Raw genomic sequence first — 20,580 nt, 5'->3', positions numbered from 1 at the left:
TATGTTAAGGGTATCATTGTTCCCCCTGCCTTCTGAAAGAGGCAAGTCCAGCGTTCTTTTACTATGCGAGAAAAGTGAAAATAATATTTGTTGAATTTTCTTAGTTTTCTTTATACAGTTGTACACATGTGACATCACAAGCTATACTAGTCTTTTCATCCAGCAGTGACTGAGCAAAAAACTTCAAAAATTCATAACTTTTGAACGGATTGTCTGATTTTCCTCAAACTCTCAATGATGTGTTCTACTAATATCGCTGCAATCACTCAATTCACATGTCTATGAAGGTGGACTTGTCCTTTAAATAAAAAAAGACGAGACAACGTAAAGAAACAGAATGCGTCATCAAAATCGAACAAGAAGCAAAAAGGTCAAAGGACTTCACACTGCTCTTGAAGCAGGGGTATCGTTCACAATTACACCTACAAATAAGAAGAGGGTATAACGTCATCACTTCTCAGAGCTGTGATATTTTCCATTCGCGTGTATATATTGACACCCTAAAATCTTCCTTTTCGTATGTCTAATTAACAACTATAAAATGAATTTCCATTACAAGTATCATATTCAATACATAATCACAACTTCAGATCAATTTGACGCGAAGGATATCAGTACATCATTTCATTTTTACTATACACCATCGAATATTACACAGCCTCAATATGACATTTGGAAGCGCACAGCTTAACATGGACGGAAAACTTTCACACAACATTTCGCTACTACAAACAATGTCATTATTAATAGCAAAATAATTGTTTAGAATAACACCGTGCATCAGAGTGAAAAATCACCATAGTACTTTGGCTATACGCAAGTTAAAAATACGTTTATAATCTTCAAACAACAAATGGCAAAACAACGAGAGAAAGTGTATCACAATGACTGCAACATACATACAATAGAACATTTTGGATTAGATAATCTATTTCTTTCAGTTCTGTCAGTATCATGTGAGGTGTTCATGACTAACCTTTGGTGCTTGACTGAACGCACTTTAATACATTAAACTGGATACGACTTACTAGTAGTTTTAAAGCAATACAATCAATTGTAATACATTTCTCACAGAAGACTATGCACATACCTCTCGGGTAGGCACAATTTCCTTATCACATACAACTTGACAAAACACGAGCAAAAAAAAAAAATAAAATAAAGATAAAAAATCGCATGGACAAAGCATATCACGCGTGCATTAATGTCCATTGTGTGAATATCAAAATGTATTATACTATTGAATTCTCTCCTAAATTGTTGAATACATTTCATATATCTACACTATCCTGCGAAGATAAAGGAATACCGACTCCATTTCCATTTTCATTTCATCACAAAAATGGAGGGGCACGGCGTGTTACGAATGTCAAATGCCCGTATAATATGTGTATACTGCTTGGTGAAACTGGAATAGTAAATTATTGTGCCAGTGTGGCCTAAAACGCTCTTAACGCGATAATCAATCAGTCGTACGTGTGGTGAGAAAAACATGGGGACATAACGATATACAAAACGACAAAAAATACCCTACTTTAAATTCAGGGGGAAAGACTCAACTGCGTTTATAATAAATGTCATATATTAATATTCACAAAGTTATGCGCGATTTCTAACAGGGGTTCAACACCTACCAATGGTATGTCTCCTCTTTTGGAGGAGGCAAACTCTTTATACGTCAGGCAACATTTTCCAAAATATGGCTAAAAGGACTAGCTGGCACTCATCAGAGTTGAGAAATAACATTTCTCCGTAGCCAGGACAGGAATTCGACTACCAACGACCTCTTCATCTGTGTGCTGTATTGTTTCGGTTGTCACTTTTTTTTTTTTTTTTTTTTTTGCAATCATGGTCGCTTCAAAGTCCCTAACGTCGTGAGTACATAAAGTCGCGTCGCGCTGCTGCATGGAACTTTCGTACAAAATATAAATGTCGGTCGGATGCTCAGAACCCAACAGCGATGCGAGTTCGTAGCATTGCCGAACGCCTCTCTCACATCAATCCGAGGACAACTGCATAATGACTTTTCAGCTCATGAAAACTTTTGAAGAAAAAAAAAGATAAAGAGAACGAGTTCAGAGAGAGGGACAGAAGGGAAACTTTTGAGGAAAAAAAGATATAAAGAGAGCGAGTTCAGGGAGAGGGACAGACGGAGAAAATTATCCAATATAGAAGAGCGCACGTCTTGGTGTGATAAACAGCTGGCTGCATGTACATGAATACACGCTGGGACTGTTTATCTTCATGAGAGATCGAGGGTCCTACTCAAACCAGAGTGCCTGGAACTCTGCAATCTCTAGCGGTGACGAAGACATGGAAAGAACGATACGATCGTGTATCTCGAGGAATGACTGTGCCTCAACACCTTGCAGTACAGACGAGGCCGCCAACCGACAGCTTTCGATATTAACGAGTTTCTCTCCGGTAGAGATGCGACTGAAAAGCGCTCGCGCACCGCTTCACAGGTATTGCCCCTACTCCATCTTTGTCAATCTGCTTATCTGTCTTCTCGGCTAATTAGCCCCCGTTAACGGCGGTCCGGCGCGGCTAAATGGTCCACACTGTGCCTAACATATTATCACCAATCACATCTGGACCGCGGGATGGATGTGGCAGTTTCAATTATTAGCGGGGTGTCAGGTGACTAACCACGTGATTGATATTAAACTCAATCACCCAAGAGCAATGAATAGCACTCACTTGGCGTGAAGCTTTATGCTCTCATCAACAGAGGTGCCACCCTTGAGTAACATCTATAAACTTACAAGGAAAAAAACAACACCAACAAACAATCAAAAACGACAACTTATACAAAAATGTAAAGTACTACTCGGGTTCACAAGTGTACAATATCTCATGAAACGCCGTATCAGTGACACGTTTCGCGAAATCAGAGACAGCGAGTCGGGTTATGGGCATAATTTCTTCGTTACTGATGCTGCGCGTTATCATTTACAGGTTACGAAGCCTTCCGGGTTAAATAATTGTCATAGTACAAACTGCCTTTATGATATATCGAATCCATCACTCGATACAAAATGCATTTCATGTCGTGTGTGTGAACTCGATACAACGTGATTTATATTAAAGGCAGCTTCACATCTGTAGGTGTGTTTTATGTGTGCGTGTCTGTCTGTCTGTCCATGTGTCTCTGTCTCTGTCTCTTCTCTCAAAATATCTTTTTCTCAAAAGCATGTAAAACGACACAAATTCAACTCTAGCTGAATCCGAAGGGTTTTCGAATCACACCCTCGTAAGTCACATGCACAGAATGGGCAGTCGTAGCACTATACAAAAGCCTTTTTACTACTCTACGTGCATGCAAAAGGTGAGGCTATGACGGGGAGGAGCACGCCTCTCACTCGACTCCCAGGTACTGCTCTTTGGTCTGATGTTGGAGGAGTTCGGGCAGTGGGCGACTCGCCCCTTACAGTGGGCCGATCGATACCGCTCAAGAGCTGTCCCAATTTACAACGACGTGAAGGACGACTTTTTTTTTCACTTTCATGACAAGCACTTTCGCTACGAGTTTCCTCTGATTGACATTTTAGTATCTTACCTTTCGATACCAGCCGATCTCGAGACTCAATACTCGATCCAAAACACGAATACACTGTGTGAAATCAACGAGAAACCATATGGAAGAATTTTGACTCGTGGGTGCACTACAAAAAGAACTGGAACAGAAAGTCATGTTATCTGACATGTATGTAGGCTGGAAGCTGTATATTTTTTTTTTAAAGAAATAAAACCTCGATATCCTAATTTTCTTTCACGAGGGAAACCAATTATTGGTTCATACTTGATATACGGCACGCAAACATGGAAGCCTTGATCTAGAACGTCATATATAAAAACTTACAAAAACAAGACAAAAGACCAACAGCACACACTAATTAATATTCTCAATGTCAAGAGGCATATTGCTTGCTAAGCGACACGCAAAGCTGCATGTTGTGCCTTTAAGTTCATTAAACTTTCTTTCCCTCTCGTCTACAAGCCTTTGATACATGCGACTGAACACACAAGTATATTTTGAAAATGGAATTGGAATGGCAATGTTTGCAAACTGATCGCTCGTAAAATTCAAAATATTTAGAATATATCATTCAGGGACTGAAATCTCTACAAGGGGGTCTTCAATTTTGATTGAATCATTTCCCTTGAGCTATCACACACATGTGATAGCATCATACTCTGAGAGAGTAAGAGTTTGTATACGACAGAGTGCCTCTCACCGCCAATTTACGCTACAACACTCTGGCCAAACTTAACAGCAATTTGGCCAATCAGCAGTAGATACCAGTAGGACATGCACAGAACATGCCACCTCATTTGACCAATCCCTGCTTACATTAACATACGCGTTTGCTGACCTCTACTCTCATATCGTGCCTTACTATCAAGGACAAAGCAACAAACATGCATGAACAAGGGGGAGTTAGAATATGAGAGAGTTAAACAGATTTGAATATAGCGCCACGTATTAACCAACGACAACACGTCGTGCATCTGTAGCGTCAAACTTAATCTACAGTAGATGTGCTGGTCCCCTGCATTTGACAACTGGAATTCGTTGCGTCAAAAATGCACACAAATGCACACACACACACACACACACACACACACACACACACAAATATACATGTATACACCTCCTTTTGTCTCTCTCTCTCTCTCTGTTGCTTTACATGGAATACCCTTAGACGTTGATTGGTTGATGAGCTGATAACGTCACGACATACAAGACGACTTCATCTCAATTCACCTAATCAACATACCATCGGGTAACCAACACCGGATTCCAAATTCTTTAATCGTAGCACACTTAACTTGATATGTTACCTCTTAGTGGAGAAGAAAATATGGAATGAATTCGTGGCGTTCCATGATCAAAATAGCAACTTCGTCCCAACTGCTAAATTGACGTCCACAACAGGACGCAGAAATCACACACAAATCTAAATTAGCTATAAAGACTTTTATGGCAACACGCCAGTGAGCGGAAACCTTTCAAAGATAAAATTCTCTAATGTACTGGAAGAGCTGAAATAGGTTCAAAATACCAGCGCAAGCTACATGTTTATATTTTTTTTTTACTGTATCGGCAAATAAGAGTGATTTTATCTGTTGGTCCACTACTCTGTCTCTCGTTTCTCCTCTTCCTTTTTTGGTGCCGCTGAGTCAGATCTCCACTAAATGATAGTAAACCACCAATTATCAATCAAAACTGTCTAATATCTATTAAAAACAGACAAAGTACATGTTCTTTATACATATCGTCATTATAACATTACATTGCATTTTCTTCCCTGACAAGTGGCAGGTACATCAATATCTTATTAGGACACAACATTATTATTTCTAAAGGAATAAAAATAGGTGGAAACGAATTACTCTCGCACTTTCAGTGCGATCTCGATTAATATTTTATTGTGAAGAAAAAAAATGAAATGAGCAAAACGACTCCACATAGCAATGATATGACCAATGATGCTAACTGGATCACTTTCGGCTGGCTGTTTGAAGGTGGGAATCAGTACAAACTGGCTAAAAGATACGTCCATCGGCGTAGGCTGGGTGGGCCTTGGCGTACTCGTGCCTTGCTTTGACGCGGCGAAGCTGGCCTCCAGAAGTACCTTGTGCTCGGCAGCTTCCGCCGCACGCTCCTTCTCTCGCCGTGCCATGTCCTCGCTGGAAACAGGAACAAGAAAAGAGAAAGCAAAGGAGAAAAGGGAGAAGTCAAACTTGGTGAACCATTCCTTGTGGTGTATGAATAATGACATGGACAGTGGAGTATGAAGAGGAAGACGTGTGCATTAGCACACTGACCCATTTTCTATGAAGTTATTCGGGGAAAGTGCACATGCTGGTCGTTAGAATAGGCAAGGAGGGCGGCGACGAAACATTTGATACGCTGTATAAATTATCAATCAATCATTTACTCTCTTGTAGCTTACATTAAGTACACACACACACACACACACACACACACACGCAAAAATATATATACACACAGACAGACAAACAAACATACACACACTAGCAAACAAACTAAATAATTATTCTGTTTTGTAGTTCGCCTCTAACAGATTAAAATTCATCACTGCCAGCAAGTGAGCGTGAAGATTAGTGGAAGAAGGAGCAGAAAGCGAAGCGATGTCCAATTATGAGGTCAAAGTATGATGGGAGGAGTGCAATGGTGTGAATAGATGAATAAACTCAACCTTTCAATCACGGCCAGATCACCCCCCCCCCCCCCCCCTCAACCGCAGCTTTCTATAACGCGCTTCCAGTCTACTGCGGGGGAGGGCGCGGGGCATCAGTTCAAAGACAAGGAGCGTTATCAACCAAAACCTATACATCGCAAATTAGAAGTTTGAAATCAAGCCCGATGGGGAGGCTGACATAAATCGTTATCCATGTGACATCACTTGATATGAAATGTGTGCATAGTTGCAAAACAAATGCCACCTATTTCTGTATTTCAAGTTTATACCATGCAACTTCCGCGCGAAAAACAAGCTTTGGCAACATTCATATTATCTCTCTGTAAGCAATAATCTACATTACGACATCAGAATCCGGCCGTCTCGTTTCTTTTATCCAGCAAAGCAAAGTGACATCTAAATGGATCCATTTTTCTTTTCATTCTCCTCCTTTTCCAAGTCTTCGTGTTGTCTTGGTAACTCACGACATGAGGTTTACATGTTATATGTGCGGCAGCAAACGCTGTGAAAAACCTGACAGTGGCTGAGACTTAGGGGAGATATTTTATCTTGGTAAACTGTTGGCGCTTTTGACAAGTATTATGATGTCTGGGTATCGTGTTTTGTGGACAAAGACGGTAACTTGGGCAGGAATCTATGGCTGCATTGTTTCATACTAAAAGCATAAAGCGCGAAAAACTGTACCAGCTTCGCGCGGAGCGGAACGTGTTGGGAAAGAACCGAATAATGACTGTCGAACCCAAGGATGGCGCTCCGTCAAACTTCCTCGCGTATCGGTCGGTAAACATTTCTATGCTCACACGCCTTTTTCCTTAGTAATTCCACAACGTCTATGCACGTGTATAACGAGCAAAATCGTTTAGTCAACTTTTTGTCATTCAAAGGAAACTCTCCATAATTTCTTGTTTGTATTTTGTATTTCATTTTGCTTTGTTTGGTTTTTATAGCCTAATGTGACTGCCTTTGACGCTGGTAATTTTATCAAGAAACAGCGGTATTATGTTTAAACTTGACAGTGTTTGAGGTGTGAATCTTCTTCAACTGGTCTCCCTCTACAAATGAAATTTGTAGCAACTGCTGAACTGTAATTTAACAAACATGTCGGGGTGGGGTGGGGTGGGGTGGGGTGGGGGGGGGGGGGGGGAACGATGGGACTCGAACCTGTCATCTACTCCTTTCCGGGATGCGACACTACCACCAGGCTTTATCCCCTTGCCGGCAGTGACACAGTGAACTTGAAAGAAACTGATATCCTCTTGCTTTCATCACATTTTTTTTTAAAATTCAATACTTACTTAATGACAATTGTTGGAGTAGATGACGACGCATTTCTTCAATGATTATAAAGACAAGCTGGCTCCACAAAGTCTTCATTATGATATATAGGTCTGTTAGACATTTAATCAGAATCTGCTCCACTTTTTTTTTTTTTAAATGGAGGAGGTTCCTGGATCAAGGTTTTAATGTGGGAAGAGATCAAAGTGCATTGAAGAAGGTAACGTTGGTAAATGCTGTGAATTGCAATGTTGTCTATGTTTTTTTTTTTTTTTGTGGAAGAACAAAACATGAGTTCAGTCCTATGGATATAATTATGACTCCGTGATGCTTGATATCTGACACTATGATACACCTACATGAATCAACACTCAACAGTTTAGAGAAAGCATCAACGTTCGTCATGAAAGGCCCTGTGGCCATTATTTATTATTGTAGCCCTTCATCTGATGTATCACAATGCTCTTATAAAAGCTATGACCTGAACGCCAGAAGAAGAACCACAAAAGAAATGCACAGTTGTCTTGTATATAAGTCATCGGTCTCTGTATTTATACAAGCAGTTTTTGATTCGAAAAGCAAGATATTTCGATGAAAATCGACGAAATTCATGTTTATGTTACCGTAAAAAAGAGGCAATTATTAAAAGGTCAATGTCAGAGGTCATTCACCATGGCGCCCCTGGAGAAGTCGTCGGACGTCGACCTCCGAGTCATCGCCCAGGAAGCTATTATTGTAGTCATTCGTCACGCGGGAAGAAATGGTTTGTGAAATATGGTAGTAAATGAACGCAAAAGCGTTCTACATCCTCAATCTTGGGAATATGTCCTTCCATTTCTTCTGATGCATCATCAGTAAAGGTCGAAATTCATCTTTTAAGATGTAAACAAACTGATATCTAGGGCTCAATACGAGGATGATTATGTCAAAGTCATACAATCACAGCTACTCTTTAATTGGGACGGCCATTTAATTTCCTTTGAGACAACCTATTACTTACAGAATGGTCTTATATTTCTTTACAGATTTCTGGTATCGCTCAACTTTTCAGAAATCAATTGATTTCATTTCATTTTATAGGTTTTGTAGAGGGATTTTTTGGTTCTTTTTCCTTTTTGTTTTTTAGTGTCAAACGGCATCTTTCTCTGTCGTTGCATTTTGGTCCCCGGTCGACGCAACTTCACACACTTCTGCGAAACCCGCGCACCAGGTATATCGCTGGTAATCCATATCTTTCAGCCGTGAGATGGGCGAATCTTGGCAAATACGACATATCCGTGCTATCGCACTCCCCTCTCATGCCAGTGGTGCACGGTTACGCCCGAGTCGGGTCTGGGAAGCTCAGGCACCTTCGCGCCTAGTTCGATTGCACTTCGTCAACAATGGGACGAAAGAAGAGCCCACTTCGCGTTTGCTTTCACTCTCTCTTCACGTCGCAGTCTCGTGGGTTTGGCAGTGAGCATGCACGTGGTTTAATTAGTAGCGAGAAGAAAAGAAAAGTGGGATAGGACCCTCGGTTGGGACGGATAGTTCACACCATGAGCAAGAAAAAAAAAAGCAGACCAGAGAAATGTCAACGAAAACTTCTCTCCAGAGTGCGGAGAATGATATCGCTACGGTATGTCTAGCTTTGATTGCCGTACAGGTAGACAGCGTGAGATCATTGTTTTCAACATCGCTGCGAAAAAAAAAAAAAAAAAAGGTTCCCGCGATGATCTCCTTGCAATCCCTGAGTCAGCTCATTGAACAGAAGAGTAAAGAAAAGCAAGCCGTGTTGGATTCTTACCAGTCGATTCCTTCACCATGGGATTTACTTTTCAGGGGAAAGAAAGCCTTTAACAGGTCTCGCTCGTATAGAATCGTTCTCGTCTGAACAACAAACCATTATCTAGTTCATTGTAACAGTAATGGCAATCACGTCTAGAAAATGTTTTGTATGTACCGTTAAACACATCTTCATATAAACTAATTTCGTTACTTTCAGAAGTTGCCAGCCTACTCATCGTATGAAACCTTAAACTAGCACAGACGCTTATGAATAAAGAGCGGAATCTTGACAAATCAGAACAGAAGTTTAGTAGCTCAGCGTATAGTAATTAATGTGAAAAACGCAGAAAGGATATGGTTTGAGGGGCTTTCATATCGTGAGATTTTGAAACCACGTGACTACTCCTGATTTTACTTCATGCGGTGAAGACCTAAGCATTAAGACTAATTACCAAATTGCGTCAGTCGATGTTGTATACTGCACTCATTATTAAATGACCAACGGTGATGAATATTTAATTTTCCGCTCGTTTCACCACCGTGTAACATGCATTACACGTTAGTATGATTATCAAACGTCTTTACGTGACATGAACGCAGTATATAACACACACAAACACTCACGTTTATACATATGCACCGAACGGTATAATAATGCTATATCAGTGGCGGCAGTAATGACAATTATAGTTGTACTTAGAACAATATCATAACAATTGATATGATAATGCCTCGGGCGACACTTCGTGGTGGAGGCATAAAAAATAGAAAGTTGCTGCCATATAAGAATTAGAGCCTGCTCTTAAAAAAAAAAGGGGGGGGGGGGTGTTGAAGTTTTCACTGGCGCCAATCGTCCACGTGGGACTTTAATAGCGGGACTCTGTCATCCGGCTAATTGTTTTACCGCTCTTAATTCGTGGCACCAAGTGATTGTGTTGGCAGCAGCTAGACTATACGCAGAAACGACAGCTCGCTAGGATCGTCACCAACGAGTCTAGATGGTTGTGAAATAATCGAGGGTTTAAATGAAACCAAAGACTATTATGAAAGTGGATTGAGCGACGCAGCGATATTAGTAGAAAGTTTGGGGAAAATCAGGCAATCAATTAAAACATTATGAATTTGTAAAGTTTGGGTACCGTTATCGCTGGATAAGGAGATTACCACAATTCACAATGCCATTATGGATAACAATGTAAAGACAACATAAAGAAAATTCAACTTTATTTCACTTTCTAGCATAATGAAAGAGCACTTGGCTTACCTCTTTTGGAAAGCAGGGGGTATAATATACGCTTAACATAATGTGTCAGTAACAAGTCGATGGATAGTGTATTTTTCATAAAAAACTGAAATCTTGTTGAATTCTTATATTTTCTTCATATTGTCAAAAATTTCATCGTGAACTGCAGTAGTCTAATGGCGGCAGAAACTGTAGAAATCGATAACTTTCGCATCGGTTGTTTGATTTTCCTCAAACTTACACTGATGTGTTGTATGATATTGCTGCTTTTACTCAATCCACATTGATATTTGGGCTTTGGTGTCAGAGCACAGCGAGCCACGGCTACGCGAATGACGCGGTAATGAGACATGGATGCTGTCAGTGGAGCGTGGTGTAAGAACGATGATGCCAAAATGATGATGAAAATCTTTAACAGGGTGATGAGAAATTAAAAGTCGATGCCCCCTATCCGTAATGTCCCAGTCTGTGGCGGTAATCTAGCTTGTTAGCTCTTGGTTAGCACCCCTCCCCATGATGAACATTTTAAAAAGGGGAAAAAAGTAGTCAGACAATGAACCTCCCGAGTATCATCTGCAAAGGGAACGCCGCCAAAAATGGTATTCAGTTATCATGGCGTTAAATCCGGCGCTTCACTGGCACCACGTCCGAGAGAAAAAGGCTCATGGGTTCATTGAGGAGTGTTAACGGGCTATGATGCTTGTTTAAGTCACAGGCGGAGATAAAGGCAATTAGCGATAGCGTCTCCAGCGCTCTTCACTGGTTCATTCCTCCGCCAGTCACTGATGATAATAAGCACAGTTTGGATATGATGAATCCTTTCAGGAGCCCAGCACAGATGAGCCTCAAAATAGCATGAGGAAAGTATTTTGTCGCAATTAAAGTCATGAATAATGCTGAATGGCTACCAAAGAACCGTGACTAAGCAGATACGGGGCATCCCCGTTATTGCCCGTTTCTAAGATGAGGGTACTGAACTTTAAGAAGCAGTGTTCCCCTCCCCCTCCCCCTCTTTCTCTATCTGTTTGCTTTCCATTATTAGCTCTCGTAATGTCGCGAATGTGGGTTGTTTTTGGAAATGTTTATGCCACTGGTCTTAATGTTCTTATGGATTCCTCGTACTGAGCTCATTACTGAAGCTCAGCGACTGGAACATTAACTAAATGTAATGAGGCAATAAATCAACAACATAATCACTGTTGCCGTCTCAGCTAGAGAGGCATGTGTGATGATGTCACTTTCGAATTATCAAGACCAAACCCATTAACATTTTCACTTCTATTTTTTTCTGTGATCTGTAACCCTATACAAAACAAGAACTACAAAACCGTGAGAAAACTTACCACTCACTCTTATCTCTCACCCCAAAACACATCTGACCATTTAGCGAGCAAAATTATACAATTATTCATGTTTTTCCCCTAATCTGGTCCCGAGATGCACAACACTGCACATTATCTTTTTCCTGCAATTCTTGACACCCCTGCACATCTATTCATGTACTGCTACCTTAAAGGGATAATTGCACAAGAAAAAAAAAACCAGCAATAGTGTTTTAAAATAGTTCTGAATTGTGAGTTAGGGATACAAACAACCACTGTAAAAATTTGAATCTGTATAACCGATGTTAAGTATTGTTAAATACACACAATGTGAACAATATTCATAATAAAAATGTTTCCAGACTAAACCGTCTACAGTTATGGTTTAATGAGAAAAATACTGATATCTCCTTATATTTTAGGCTTTATTGCAAAAAAAAAAAAATTATATGGTAGGACGTTTTGTGATACAACAGACCTACACATATGCCTCAAATGTGATATCTTGAACATTTTAAAATCACTGATCCCAAAGGTAAACAGGACCTTTAAAGGGATGGTAAAGTTTTGGTTGATATGTACCTGGCTTCAGGTTTCTGACTTTTTTGATGAGATAATGAGAAACCTCTCATGAAATGAGAAACCTCTTATGAAATATGAAAGAGCATGTAATTCCAAGAGGAAATTCAATGTTTATCTGACAAAAACTGGTTGTGAAATGGCTGAGATATCCAAAACAAAGGGATCCTAAGAAAATGTGGGACCCTCCTTTTATCAGGATCACTTTTTAGTTTTACTTTGTTTTTGGATATCTCAGTCATTCAAAACCCATTTTCATCAAATAAACTTTCAACTGCTCTTGGAATAGTATATGCTCTGCAACATTTCATAGGTGGTTTCTTAGTACACTGTATCCTGCAAAAAGTTACAAGCTCAATCCTCATCTCCATCACTACTATACCATCCCTTTGAACAACCCTCACATTCAATCCCTGTCCCTTGACCATAGACAACCCTCATCGTCCAGTTTTGTCATTTCATCTCACGTGCCCTTGCCACTCAGGATGTGACTACGGAGGAATTAATGTAATCAATTATCATACTGAGCTCTCTTAACAACTGTACAGTATGTCCTTTCAAAAAAAATTACAATCAGATTTCTGCATTGATAACTGTCAATATGATTAAACTGTCTGAATGCTACTTCAGGGTCTAAAAATATAACATCTTACCTATCTGCCGCAGAAAACCTCATTCAGTTTGGTTAAGTGGTCACAGAGAAATGTGAATTGTTGTAAAGCATGTCATAATTCTGTTTCTTCAAAGTTTAGCATTTGGATGCTCTTGGAACTGCATATTAATGTGTGAACACAATGGATAGAACTTGGAGGAAAGGAATTCCTGACATGCTCTACAAAGATCCTCATTTCTCCTTGACCACTGAAACAAATCATATGGGGTTTTCTGTAAGATGTGGGTAATAATTTATAGTTTAATACTGTGAAATTGTATTGGGATTGATTGACTATTTTCAAAGTTATCATTGTGGAGGGTCCCATTGTAATTTTTTTTTGACATCTGGTACTATACCATTGTGGCTTGTAAAATGTGGCAGTGACTGTATAATACATACACATAGATTTGTAATTTGAAACTTACCTCTGAATGTAAGAAGGATATACTGTACATATATAATACATATATATGTGTGTGTGTGTATGTGTGTTAATAGGTATATTCCTCTCATTCAGACAGCCGAAAATAGAAAGCTGAACTTGTGTTTCAGCTGAATTCTGTCACCATTCCACTTGTAAGTTTTGTGTTTCTTATTCTGCAAAGTGACCTTGTTCTTAACACTTTCTGCATTATGGTCACAAAATGGAGAAGAATGGAGTTCATAGTCACCTCTTCTTTGTCTAATCCTCCAAAGTAATGAACCTTCCTTCTGAAGAAACTACTGCTTCGAAAGGAAGAATTGTGTATTTTCACTTATTGAGAGTACGAGAGGCACTTAAACGTTCTTAGTTGTAAGTCTGTGGCTGGGATGGGGATGCAGGGAGACTCGTATAGCTGCAGAAATGGAGCTAAGCTTGTAACTGATGCTGCCCCAAGAGCTCCCTCATTTTCCACATTTCTGGAGCACTTTGAGCCCTCTTCTAATTTGGGTTAATGGTCTGTCTAGCTTTACGGCTTACATTCAAGCTTCACTCAGCATGTCAGAGTATTAGAACAGGCTCCTTTGCTTGATGTGTAGATCTTTAATAGAAGTGTGAGACTTGTTGTCGAGGGCCTAGAGACAAGTGCTCCTTGATCTCAAAAGGATCACATAGGACCACCTACTTCAAATCCCTTGGTCTACCGCCTCTCTGTGTCAGCACCTGTGTGTGTGTGTGTGTGTGTGTGTGTGTGTGTGTGTGTGTGTGTGTGTGTGTAGGTGTAGGTGTGTTCTTTCTGTCTTAACCTGACTGTGTGTTTATGAGGAAGTCTGGAAGAGTGTGAACTAAAAAATCAATTGAATTTTGTGCTCTAAGCTCACACTTACACGTGTAAGGCGCAGAAAGAAGTCGGCTCACTGTATTTACTAAGCTCCAAAGGGGGTGTGGAGCAAGAGTACAGTTAATGCCTCCTGAGCTGACAATTCAAGCAAATGATGTTTTGAGGATTATTTACAACAATGAATGACTGATGCCGAGAAAGCCCATCAAAGATGGAGATGTCTTATACATGCAAGAAAATATGTATTCTTGTCTGTGTCTGGGTTTCATAAAGTCTTGCATTACAATATGTCAAAAAATCTGAAGACTGTAGTATCAGGTTAGAAAGGAAACAACCTGACGTGCATTAATGCATGCATTAAAGTCACAGATGGGTCTGTTTGTCCTGCTACTGTCATTTCACTCCTGCTAAAACAAGACACCTATTGCTCTGACAATTTTGTTTCAAGTATACATTATCTGGTATTATGGTGCAATAACCTTTACATTCTGTAAACAAAGTCTGCTCTTTCTCTGCAGCCATCTGGCAAATGACCATCTATCAACCATTAGTCAGCTATCCATCCGAGGGTCACACAGAACGCTGTAAACACGGCACAAAGTTTAATGGGCCAGTGGTGGTGGTGGAAATAAACCCTCGCCTGATGCATAGCATCATCAGAATGCGTTATGATGCGGGCGATTTACGGCAGGAGGAGGGACTGCCCAGTGTCTAGCAAGGCACACTACCAGTAATTGGGTGATTAGTCCATGTACACAGATAAGAACAACCCATCTCTACACACATACTCACCCTACCAATCCATCCATCCATGTACAAACACACACACACATACACACACACACACACACACACACACACATGCAAAGACACAAATTGCCGGCAAACATTCAGTCGTTTCTTCACCCACGCCAGTTATGATTTATTCTCCCAGCACATTGACATACACGCATTACCCCCCCCCCCCCCCACACACACACACACACACTCACTAACATACTGACAGATAGCATAAATGCTGTGTTCATTTTATGATCCATTACAGTCACACCAATCCATGACATATCACCAGGCAGTCAAAGTTGAAGTCAACTTCATATTGGTATCAGTTACAAATGATGTCCCCACAAATCACTTGATACTTCTGCCAAAGACACAATGTTTGTCGGGCAGTCATTAATCATAAAACACTGAACAGCTACTGTGTTAATTTAATGATAGATAACCTGAACTGACAGGCACATATGACAACACACGCCAGGCAACTGTGCGGTATATATGCAACATCTACGCATGAAGCTGGTAATACACCATGTATCTGAGTACAATTGTGCAGTCTATCAAAATTTATTGTTGCACATACAATATGTCTTAATCTACCCATTAATCACTCAAAATTACTCTATCGTGCACATTATCTCATAATTTTTGCAAATGATAACTAACAAAAAACATGTCTCTTGATGTGCACATTTTAAACACATGATCGAACCTTTGACTATGATTATATATCATGATGTATCTTTGAGTAACGGTATCTAATAAAATGATGGAGGAAATTTCAAAAGAGATATCACCTCCAGTTCAATCATCAAAACTTTTCATTTGGTTATTTCATACTTTGTGGGAAGAATTATAGTTTCACAGCTACTTCTTTTAGTTCCATTGTCATGAAATGAAAGTTTGAAAGGAATGTTCAAATATTAATTCTTACATCTGCTCTGATCACTCGGCTTTTAGAACTAGCTTTACTGCCTTGCTGCAAATAGCCTTAAGCTGATAGAATACATGTGAGTAGAAGGAAGACATTTTCAGTTTTCATGGGATTTTTATAAAGAGGAAAAGCTGAGGAATCTTTTTTTTTTTTTGTGGTGGCATTATAGATTCAGTAGTCGGCAGTGAAATTTTGCATGATTCTTGGATGCTGATAGAATTCTCTGTCGATGAGCTTATGTTGATGCCTGTTGACTGGTGTGTCTGCTATATAATATTCCAGGTATTGCAATACATGTCCTATTCTTTTCTCCCTCTTTACTTCCTAACTTATCAATGATCCATTTTTCTCAGTTTGTTTCGTAATTACCCTAGGAGTTGGCATTTCATTTGTTATTAAGAATTTTAGACTTTTAATGCATTAATGTAGCACGTGCAGTCTTTCTTCTTTTATATATTTCATTATTTCACATGCCCCATTTACTGTATTCAATTTGATCACATTCCAATCGAGGCTAATTTTCTGTGTATTTCTGTAATAGTGATTAATAAATGAAATGAAATCAAGTTAAATGAAGTAAAATAAAATGAAGTGAAATGAAATGAAGTGAAATGAAATGAATTGAAATGAAATATACGGATGCCCAGTTTTCTGTGATGAATACACGGAATAAGAAGACAGCAGACAGCAGATATTGTGTGTTAAACAGACAATGATTGGTCTCATTCATTCTCTATGTATCTCGGTCACAGTCTCATGTGAGTCAGTTGGATATCTCCATCATCACCAGCCTGACTACCTGCTCACTTTATCATGGTTCAATTCATGTCATTTGTAGTTCAAGACATCCATTCTCCCAAAAACTACAAACTATGCATCCCTTGTAAACACTCTGACATATTTCTGTGAACATTTTGTGTGTGAATGTATGTTTCTTCATGTTGCACTGGTTTCTAGACCTTGCATCTCAAGACTTATTTACTTGTCCTCATTCTAAATATAATGATGTATAAGATTTGCAGAACAAGGATTGGGCAAGCAAGCCAATTTCTGACCCACTTACATGATATCTCTTATGGTGTGGTATATTAAGAGGTGAGCCAACTAAAGTCATATTAGCTGAGCTTTAACCCCTGGCGAGTATCTCACTGATCCAGCTCTAAAACACTTTGTATCAAATTTGATGACTTGCACTTCTCACAAATCGTTAAAACAATATAATTTGTCAAATGCATACTTTGTATTATGTACTACCTTTTTGTTGAATGGAAATAAAACAAATTGAATTAAATTGAACATATTGCCACTCGTATTTGAATCTCCAATTACTTAAACGGCATTGAAACCATACCAGTGTCTAGGATTTTGCCAAACGCAAACTTTGCTCCGTACAGATAATGCCTGTTATCATTATGTTTAGAATGTTGAAGATCACACAATATGGTAATAAGCAAAACCCAGTATACACAAACTATTCCTAAGTAGCTTTAAAGTACCACTTTCTCAATTCCTCTGACCGTGTTGGGAGTGAAGAATGGGGGTGCCTAAGCTGAAGTAAGTAACTACTACTATCTACCGCCTGTACATCAATTATATTCCATGATATTATATAGGAGAGATGATTTAAGCCAACAAGAGATAGCCACGAACCAATATGACTCTGTTCATAGATGCATTTAGTAACAAACATTTTGCCCACACACAGAAGACGTGTTCTTCATTGGACTCCCCTTGGGAACAAATGACCCATTACTCTCCTTCCACACTGGAGTGGGTGGACTATCCTCCTGACATTCACTCCAATCACAAGTAGGGCAATGGAAACCTATTTCCTCTAATCTCGACGATCACTTTCCAAAGATTGCCAGTGAGCTCAACTAATATTCATGATTACCTGAGATTACTAAGTACTCAATTCGCCATCAAGCTTTCTTATGATCGCAGGTAAGATGCAGGGCTGGCCAGCACCCAGGAGCATTACCTGTGGCTGTGGAGAGTCTGCCATGCGTGCAGCATGCTTGGAGTAATCTCATCATGCCAACAATTAATGGAAATGAATGAAGTCAGGCACAAAATTAAATTGATAGATCTGAGAAGCTCTCCATCCACTTGAGTGAAGGATTAGAGAGGGTCATCCAATCAGTAATCACTCCAAGGCTTGAAGTATTACACATTGGAGTGGATCGACAGAAATCTTAAGTACCCTTTGTGACATTTTCTTCTCGGTATCACATTAACTGAATTATTTCAAGCTATTATCAGGTTTAAAGGACAATTTTTATATCTGAATAAATGTTTGTTAACAGGAGATAATCTCTGTCATGGCTCTACCATGTATTTCATATTATGTTATAAAATGTTGGCAGATGTATCACACTGACCCGACATCTAAATGTCAATGGTTTTACAGGAAATCCTACATCAAATGTGAAAATAAGAACTTCTTTGACATTTTAGCACTTTATGTGATACAAACTCATACAGTGAGGTTAGATACTTGGGTAGAATTTATGAAGACCAAGAGACAGATACACAGACGGACAGAACACACAGACAGATTAATAGAGAGACAGACTGATAGAAAGATGGACAGGTACACTGAGAGATAGATTGAGACTAATAGATAGACAGACTGATAGAGTGAAAGACAGACTAGTAGAAAGCCTGACAGTTACAATGTATACTGACAGACGGACAAACTGACTGACTAGAATAAGGACAGATAGACTAACAGATAGACAGTGACATTTAGACAGACTGACACACTGATAGAATGAAAGACAGACTGATGGACAGCCTGACAGACACACTCACAGATAGAGTGAAAGACAGACTGGATAGACAGACTGACATACTGACAGATAGACTGATGGATAGAAAGAGTAATACATAGACTGAAAGACATACTGACAAATAGACCGACTGTCAGACAAATTGACAGATAGATAGTAGACTGACAGACAGACAGACAAACACACTGATGGTAAGAGAGATTGACAGATTGACTGACAGACAGACAAACTGACAGATCATGAGGCTGAGACACAGGAGGTAGCTGCAAAGAAATCCTAGACAGCAAGAAAACAGCAAAAGGCAAGCAGACTGCTGGGAGAGGAGGGCAAACTTACCTGATGCTTTCAGCCGTGTCATCCCCTTGGGCCAGGTCTAGCAGCTTCAGAGAGACGGTGGAGATTAAATACGGCTGACTGAACATCAGGGCCTGTAGTGGTAATGAGAAGACAGCACGATTGTTGAGAATATAATCACATCACTCAGAAGGGATGAACACAGGGATACAGCACAAAATGAATAATATACTAATATGGGTGACAGGAGAAATTATTCAAGGGCAAGGACAGACAGAGAACGGGAGATAATGGGATAGATCAAGAGAAAAAAAATGAATGACACATACAAATGGTGTGGTTGGCAATGAAAGGAAGGCATGATAGATGCAAAGGGGAATTATATACACCTAATGTATCTTAAACAATTTTAGTTGTTTGTATGAAATATTTACTCACATGAGGAATATGTTATGTGGAGATTTTACATTTTTAATAGCACATTATTTGTTTTCATGATCCAATCAAGACCTTAGCATACTATTATTTGCACTAGAGCAATATTCACTTAATATCAACATAATACATGGAATACAATACATCAAACTTCAACAAATTTTTGGTATTGGTGCTAAATCTGACAAATCTAACACCAATTGATACATTCACTAAACACTACCAATTAAAAGAAATGCCCCACACGTACTATGCATGTAAATGATAAACAGAAACCTTGAGTAATTGAAAATCAAATGTCTCTACAGTTTGACTGACTCAGATCATATTCATTTCTGATTTCCAGTGCTCCACACGGTGCTGAGTCATATCTGTTTTCTTGTATACCCCTAGCTACACAGACATTTAAAGCAGAATCTTTTCCACATCTTACGCACCCTAAGTGCTACATCTTTCACAATTATACTAATAATTCAACAACATAAAAAACATTGGTTTCTGTCACTTAAGGCATGTGTTCGACACATCCCACCACACACAAACACACAAACAAACAAACAAACTGAAAGACAGTAAAAAAATCCCGCTCCTGGAGCAATGCAAAGTCTCAGACATCTATCTGGCACTGACTGTAAGAGGCTGTGATAATCCGAAGCCACGAGCTGTTTCTCTTTTGCCGCCACAGGTCCCGGCTGATGACAGCGGCGTCAACGCCGGCCCCAGAAAATAACCCCCACGTATTGTTAAAAGGTCAATGACAAACAAAGGCCCAGGGAAAAAGACGAGGAGAGCAAGAAGAGAAAGATACAGTCTCGGCTCATTCAATCAATATATCTTAATCAAAGATTTGTCATTGGGGTCTCGTGAGTAGAGCACTGGAGATCCTAAGTAGTCTATCATTGGGATGTGAGAAGAAATTTGGGCAAGTGTGCTCTGACTTGTGCTTAACCCTTTTACACTCATCTGTATTATCGCTAGTGGTAGACATTTAAACATGCAGTTTAATTACTGC

At 39.5% G+C, this 20,580-nt stretch overlaps 1 pseudogene; it reads right to left on the bottom strand.

The window, feature by feature from the left end:
* Positions 1–5,550: 5,550 nt before the first annotated feature.
* The window catches only part of LOC139725784 (uncharacterized), a 76,150-nt pseudogene continuing 61,120 nt past the window's right edge, over positions 5,551–20,580 (bottom strand).

The sequence above is a fragment of the Diadema antillarum genome, unplaced genomic scaffold, assembly GCF_040938485.1.
Source record: "Diadema antillarum isolate AM-2024a unplaced genomic scaffold, OU_Dant_1.0 seq00000059_RagTag, whole genome shotgun sequence".
Lineage (NCBI taxonomy): Eukaryota > Metazoa > Echinodermata > Echinoidea > Diadematoida > Diadematidae > Diadema > Diadema antillarum.
Note: the sequence above shows the minus strand (reverse complement) of the source record. Positions and strands in the feature narration are given on the sequence as shown.